Genomic DNA, 8,491 nt, shown 5'->3' with positions numbered 1-8,491 from the left:
AATTAAAAAATATATAATATTTTATTGGTTGATTTAGTTATTATAATAGAACCTATTGCATGTTATCATGCTTTTGTATTGAGGAAAGTGATAACAAGGTTAATCTTTGTGGTTTCACATTGACAATAGAATCGAAGTACCAACGTAAGGAAGATGAGAGAACAACAGTGTCCATCATTCCCACACAGTCCTCTAAAGTCAAGGTGAGTTAACCCTTCTCCTCCTCCTTCTTCTTCTTCTTTTTAGTTTTGTTCTCTATTTCCTGGTTTAAAACAGTGGTTATGCCCCATTTTCTCCTTTTTCCTTTTTGTATCTTTTCTCCAAGTTTTTTGAATCATTTTATTGTGCTAAAACAGGGACTCCGCCCCCTTCTTTTGTTTTTAAATTTCTTGCATGTTTTCAGTTTTTTTTTTCATTGTTGGTGTTTGAAACAGGGGCAGGGGCTCCACCCCTTCTTTTATTCTTCATACTCTTCTTTTATTTTAATATTTTTTCACCAGCTTTTCTGGTTCTAGAACAGGGTCTCCGCCCCCTTCTGTTGTTCTTAATCTCTTCTATTTTTTTCAGCTTTTGTTTGTTCTCATTATTGGTATCTGAAACAGGGGCTCTATCCCTTCTTTTCTTTTTCATTTTCTTCTTTTATTTTAGTATTTGTTCCCTATGTATTGTTGATCTAAAATCTTCAGTTCTTTCAAGTTCCAAGCACAAAAGTAAGTGCAAAATACATAAATCCAAAAAAAACTTGTTCAAAAGGGTAGAAATCTATCTGCAACATTAGTTTTAAATTCCATCACCTAGGCGCTTGGGCGCTCCATGGTCTCGCCTTGGCGCCTTGAAAACTATGCCCATAACTAATCATTGCAAAAGCATTTTTTTAAAAAAGCATAATTAACAAATATGATTTTCTTGTCAATTTCATTTAATTGTTGATGTGGCATTAATGATACATAAGCCAAAAACAGAGTATTATAAAACACTCTAGTGCCAAACACCTAAGAAATGAAAATCATCTTATATGGATAACTTGGGGGATGTTTGGAACCGTGGCCGTTTTTCAAAAAAAAAAACGGTGTCATGTTGGATCCACAGGCATTTTCAACAAATGTCCATATATTTCATTGTTTGATTTAGGCGTTTATTGAAAAATTAGGCATGTCTCGTAAATCGGGCCCCATCAATGCATAAAAGGTCAAATTTGGCATTTCATGCATTGGTGAACTGTTTCCCCCAACAATTGACTAATTGACGATTATGTATATCCTATGTGGTGTTTACTTGTCAGCACATACATGAAAAATAGTAATAAAAATCACCTTACCAAACAGCATAGTGTTGTTCACTGCCTACGTGACAGAAACACTCTCAAACAAAATTAAAGCATTTTTTTTTCTTTTATAAAAAAAGGGTCTTGGAAGCATGGGCATTTTTTCTTGAAAATCAATCTCAATAAATGCCTATGCTTCGAAACACCATTGATGCACATGTCCATCTTTTTGGTCAAAAAGATGCAATTGTTATTTTACCCCTCTCAAGTCCAAAGAATGTACTCAATAGCTGTTGGGCCCCAACAGCCAAATTTTGTGGCATCCTATATGCCAATAAATTCAGGGCCTGCACAAGCTGGTTGACTTGACAAGAACATGAGAACGATATTTGTGAAAGATGTAAAATCAACGACTTGTATCATACACAATTCTGCCCATAGTAATTTTACCCATATCTCGTCACAATCACATATGGAGAACATCTCGGAGAGATGTTTCTAATACACAAGAATAATATATTGTGGATAGACATGAAGAGAGTTATTGTGGACATGATATTGGGAGTTGTACGTGATACGAGATAGACTACCTCAATTAGAGAGAGAAGGTTGGCCTTTAGGCTCATTCAAAAAATTAGAGAGAAGGTTGGAGTGAGTTAAGACTTAAGATGGATATAAAGTGGGTCCCATTACTACCTTTAGGCTCATTCAAAAAAATTAGAGAGAAGGTTAGAGTGAGTTAAGACAGTTTCTGACAAGAAGAAACACCTCTCCTTTGGTTTCATTTTAATAAATACCTCAGAAAATATACAAAGTTACAAAATTATCCCTGACAATTATCATTTAAAATATTTTTAAAAATCAAAATTATCCTCGTTCGAGCAACAACGCATTCACCATATTTTACATTCGTTTTCAAATCAAAAGAAAATAATGTAAGGCTGTAATTGGGGAAATGCAAAGAAGTCAAAAAGGAACTGAGCAGCTTGGCAGTAACTAAGGGGATCCCGGAAGGCATTGGGTTTCGGCCGTTGAAGCCTATTTTCAGGTGGCCGGCGTAACAGGCACAGAGACTACTAAAGGAGTGTTTCTAACATATTTGGGGAGCTACAAGTCAGCACTGTAGCTGCAGTGAGGGTAGTCGGCTGGAGTGCCGTCTTCCAGCTGCAGCGACGTCCAAAGTGACTGAAATTTTCTTTACTCAGTATACCATGGAGTGTTGTGGAGAAAAAACGATTGATTTCAATGACTGAAATTAAAATAACGACGATAATAGAGAAAGAAGACCAAAGTGAGAGAGAACTGAGAGTGCCGTCTTCCAACTGCAGCGACGTCTCAAAGCAGTTGATAGAGCGAATAGATTCTAATATTCTATGCAGGATTATGCAACCTTTATAGGGCTTGGAATGCGTCTATCGAACGAAGAAAAAGGTGGGGAACAGAAACAGACAATCAGATGTAGGATTATGCAACCTTTGGTCTCCTTTCATCTGCTTCTCTTTTGGCTTCTTCTCAACTGCTTCGAGTTCTCCTAATTTTCAATGCCATGTTGTGCCATTAACTACTACATTCTTCTTCGTCTCTTAACTTACAATTCGGGATCAGCCATTGCTTTTTCCTTCCTTCTCCAACCCTGGATATTCTCTTAGCAAGCTGAAACAGCCAGAGCATAACATTTAAGCTGAGTCGATGGGGTTTAGGAATGGAAGATAGATGTCACAGTAAAATTGTATGTAAAATAATTTACACAAGGGCATAATGGGTATTTGGAAAATTCGATACATCAGCTTTAACGTTTTCGGTCTGAGTTAGTGAGGGAAGGGAGGATTTTGTTGAATTTTTTAAAAATTAAGGGGAGGTATTTGTTAAAATGAAACAAAAAGAGAGATTTTAATTATTGTGATAAAGATGCTTTTGTATTTTAACCTAAGACTTAAGATAGATATACAGTGGGTCCCATTACTTTGTGGGGGATAGAAGTGTTTTAACTAAGCAAAGCAAGCATGATGGGAGCTATTTAAACAAAGAAATTGATGTTAAAACTGCAGACAGGGAAATGCAGCATGCCCATCGTTGAGCTTTGGCTCTAACATGATACATGAATAATTGAAGTCTTGTCCGTATCGGAAAAGAGTAGTGAAGAATAAGAAGAGAGATGTGCCAAATTTCTCTCAATTGGACGAACGAATGAGGAGATTGACCTCACTAGTCCACCACTCACCACTCACCAGTGACCACCAACACCATTTTTAATAGAAGCTTGATTGTACATGCCATCCTTACGCCAATATGGTCCTGTCTCTCCTGGTGGGCTGGGGCTAGAAGGACAAAATGGGGAATAAATGGTTAGTGAGGGGTGACAAAGGGTTAGCAACTTAGCTGTGGCCCTCGTGTCAGTGTGGCGCACATGCAGAACGATTGACTATCTGGACTCGAGGATTCCACCTAACATATTTTTAAAATGTCAAGGTTATACCCCGGATCCCGGGCTTTACCTTTGAGTTGAGATTTGAGAATTGAGATGATCAATTATTTGATCCCTTCTAATGACGAAACCATGAAACTCCTCCTCTATTGCGACTTGCGAGTAACAATAATACGATCGTTGGTGATGAGGGCAGATTTGGCATTGTGACATGTAGCACCTCGTGACAAATAGGAAAACACCCAGCCAACAAACTTACGAAGTTGGTGACCCACTTGGGCACCAGTCTAGCCGTTCTGACGCGCGTCTGCGCGAACTGCGCACAGCACGCGTGACTTGCACGGCGCGTGCGAACTGCGCGAACTGCGCACGGCCTGCACGAGCTGCGTGCAGCGTGCGGCCTGCGCGACCTGGCCGACCTGGACTAGCCTAGCGCATGATCCGGCCAAGCCGCCCATAAGGCGCCCACCGACAAACCTGGCCTAGACACTGACCCGCCGATTGATACAGGCGCCAGCTTGACGACCTGGTCTAAACACTGACACAGGCGTCGACCTGACGACCTGGCCTAGACACTGACCCGCCGACTGACGCAGGCGCCCCCCTGACAACCCGACCCAGGCGCCGACCTGGCCGCCCGACACAAGCGCCAACCTGACGACCTCGAGGAGTTCACCACCGTACCCCGGTTCTGACAGGATGCGACGAGTCTTACCGTTTGGAGGCTTTTCACCCACCTAACCCGCGAGGACTCCGGTATATAAAGACCTCACCCCCCAAAGGGGAGGGGAGGAAAAAAGGGAAGTAACCATGCTCTCTATCTTTATCATATTATCTTCAAAGCTCTCTACAATAAGAGTGCTAACTTAAGCGTCAGAGAGCCCCCACCGGGAAAATACCCCCGGGACCTCTGATTCAGTTCTCGCAAGTCCTTCAGCTCCCGTCGCCTACGAAGAGGAGGAAAAGATGGAGTTCTCGGAGGTCCCTCAACTCCCGCCACCTACAAAGAGGAGGAAAAGATGGAGTTCTCGCAGGTCCCTCAGCTCCCGCTGCCTACAAAGGAAAGAAGACCACCTCATGCTGAGGGCAGTCGGATTGCACCGCACCAGGGAGCTCCAACATTCTCTAAGTCACCGGCCGCCTAGTAGGCAGTTCGCTACCAAGCAGTTCGCCACCAGGCAATTCACCACCAAGCAGTTCGCCACCAGGCAATTCGCCACCAGGCAGTTCGCCACCGAGCAACTCGCCACCAGGCAGTTCGCCACCAGACAGTTCGCCACCGGGCAATTCTCCACCAGGCAGTTCGCCCCCAGGCAGTTCTCCACTGAGTAGTTCGCCAGTAGGCAGTTCACCACCAAGTAGCTCATCACTAAGGCACGCCACCACCGGGTCAAATAACGAGGTACTTAGCCAGAAAATTTTACATCACAAACATTGGTACGTGGCCGAAAACGGTTACATCAATTGGCGTCGTCTGTGAGAACACGCTACAAAAAGCTAAGTTCTCATCCTACAAAAGCTAAGTTCTCATCTTGCCAAAACTAAGTCCTCACTTTTTAGAAATTGAAGCTATCGCTTTATAGTTTACATTTTTTATGAACTCAGAGACTATGTAGGGAGCTAACGGACTAAGTAGCTTTACCAACCTTACTTTCAATTCAGATAATGCCACATCAGTCCTCTTCGCAAGGTCCCCCCTACAAAGATGAGCTCTTCGTGGCTTCCGCGAGAGTTGGTGGCCAACTGACTACATAGGCGCCCTTACCAGTTGAGCCTTTCCAAGGCTCCCGTGTGAGCTGGCAACCTAAAGTTAGTAGTGTTGCCCCCGAAGGTCGAGCCCCTAGTAGCTTCTTGTAGGAGTAGGTGACCGGCATTACGAAGCTGATGCAGGCCAAGCCTACAGGCCACATTACTACTTAAGACTCGGTTGCCTCTCCAGCACGGGCAAAGTCAAAAAAGAGTAGACCACTAGTCACTCCAAAGCCTACGGGCCACATTACTACTTAAGACCCGGTCGCCTCTCTGGCACAGGCAAGGTCAAAAAAGAGTAGACCACTAGTCACTCCAAATCCTACGGGCCACATTACTACTTAAGAGCCGGTCGCCTCTCCGGCACTGGCAAAGTAAAAAAAGAGTAGACCACTAGTCACTCCAAAGCCTACGGGCTACATTACTACTTAAGACTTGGTCGCCTCTCCGGCACGGGCAAAGTCAAAAAAGAGTAGACCACTAGTCACTCCAAAGCCTACGGGCCACATTACTACTTAAGACCCGGTCGCCTCTCTGGCACAGGCAAGGTCAAAAAAGAGTAGACCACTAGTCACTCCAAATCCTACGGGCCACATTACTACTTAAGAGCCGGTCGCCTCTCCGGCACTGGCAAAGTAAAAAAAGAGTAGACCACTAGTCACTCCAAAGCCTACGGGCTACATTACTACTTAAGACTTGGTCGCCTCTCCGGCACGGGCAAAGTCAAAAAAGAGTAGACCACTAGTCACTCCAAAGCCTACGGGCCACATTACTACTTAAGACCTGGTCGTCTCTCCGGCACGGGCAAAGTCAAAAAAGAGTAGATCACTAGTCACTCCAAAGCCTACGGGCCACATTACTACTTAAGACCCGATCACCTCTTCAGCATGGGCAAAGTTAGAAAAGAGTAGACCACTGGTCACTCCCAAAGCCTACGGGCCACATTACTACTAAAGAACCGGTCGCCTCTCCGGCACGGGCAAAAGTCAAAGAAGAGTAGACTACGAGTCGCTCCCAAAGCCTACGGGCCACACTAGTAATTGGATCAGCACTTACTAGCTCATCGACTTACGGGCCAAAAAAAATCTACTCCCTTCACTGAGTTACTATCAGCTCGGGAGTGGGGGGCTATTGATGAGGGCAGATTTGGCCCTTCAGTGAAATTGTGACACGTGGCACCTCGTGACAACTAGAAAAACACCCAACCAACAAACTTACGAAGTTGGTGACCCATCCGGGCACCAGTCTGGCCGGCCTGGCGTGACCTGCGCGCGGCCTGACGTGCACCTGCGCGACCTGCGCGACGCGCGCGAACTGCGCACGGCCGTGCGAGCTGCGTGCGACGTGCGGCCTGCGCGACCTAGTCGACCTGGACCAGCCTAGCGCATGATCCGGCCAAGCCTCCCATAAGTCGCTCACCGACAAACCTGACCTAGACACTGACCCGTCGACTGACACAGGCGCCAGCTTGACGACCTGGTCTAGACACTGACACAGGCGCCGACCTGACAACATGGCCTAAACACTGACACAGGCGCCGACCTGACGACCTAGCCTAGACACTGACCCGCCGGCTGACGCAGGCACCCCCTTGACAACCCGGCCCAGGCGCCGACCTGGCTGTCTGACACAAGCGCCAACCTGACGACCTCGAGGAGTTCACCACCGTACCCCGGTTCTGACAGGATGCGACGAGTCTTACCGTTTGGAGGATTTTCACCCACCTAACCCGCGAGGACTCCGGTATATAAAGACCTCACCCCCCAAAGGGGAGGGGAGGAGAAAAGGGAAGTAACCCTGCTCTCTAGCTCTCTCATATTATCTTCAAAACTCTCTACAATAAGAGTGCTAACTTAAGCGTCGGAGAGCCTCCACTGGGAAAATACCCCCGGGACCTCTGATTCAGTTCTCGCAGGTCCTTCAGCTCCCGCCGCCTACGAAGAGGAGGAAAAGATGGAGTTCTCGGAGGTCCCTCAGCTCCCGCCACCTACAAAGAGGAGGAAAAGATGGAGTTCTCGCAGGTCCCTCAGCTCCCGCCACCTACAAAGAGGAGGAAAAGATGGAGTTCTCGCAGGTCCCTCAGCTCCCGCCACCTACAAAGAGGAGGAAAAGATCAAGTTCTCGCAGGTCCCTCAGCTCCCGCTGCCTACAAAGGAAAGAAGACCACCTCATGCTAAGGGCAATCGGATTGCACCGCACCAGGGAGCTCCAGCATTCTCTAAGTCACCGGCCGCCTAGTAGGCAGTTCGCTACCAGGCAGTTCGCCACCAGGCAATTCGCCACCAAGCAGTTCGCCACCAGGCAGTTCACCACCAGGCAGTTCGCCACCGAGCAGCTCGCCACCGGGAAGTTCACCACCAGACAGTTCACCACCGAGCAGCTCTCCACCGGGTAGTTCGCCACCAGGCAGTTCGCCACCAGACCAGGTAGTTCACCACCAGGCAGTTTGCCCCTAGGCAGTTCTCCACCGAGCAGTTCGCCAGTAGGCAGTTCACCACCAAGTAGCTCATCACTAAGGCACGCCACCACCGGGTCAAATAACGAGATACTTAGCCAAAAAATTTTACATCACAAACAAAGGTATGTAATATTTCTGTTTTCGTCCACACCGAGAATTAGGGCATGATGCCGCAGAAAGTGTTATTTTTGTTAGAATTGTAAGTCTAATTAATGCCTTGCTAAATTAAAAGGACAAAACAATAAGTTACTAGCGGAGAGGCCCCTCCGTTATAAGGCTGGGAAAAAATAATAGTTTCAATAAAATCAATAGAGGTCTATATATATTTGCAAGGGTACATTTATCAAATCACTTGACTTTATTTAGTCAAATTGTCAACCAATTATGCAGTATAAATAGTGATTCAAAATAAGAATTATTACCCATGACAGTAGTCAACCCCACATAAGATTTTCCGATGACCGACCCCTACATCTTCGCCATTAATTTGTTTGAGATAATATTAACCATTAATTAACATTTCTTACTACGAAATTTCTATATCAAAGAAAAAAACAAAGAAAGAAAAGAAAAAGACTCATCATTAACCCCCGTC

Source organism: Nelumbo lutea, chromosome 5, assembly GCF_056320005.1.
Source record: "Nelumbo lutea isolate HS-2025 chromosome 5, American lotus-T2T, whole genome shotgun sequence".
NCBI classification, from domain to species: domain Eukaryota; kingdom Viridiplantae; phylum Streptophyta; class Magnoliopsida; order Proteales; family Nelumbonaceae; genus Nelumbo; species Nelumbo lutea.
This window is presented reverse-complemented; position numbering follows the sequence as displayed.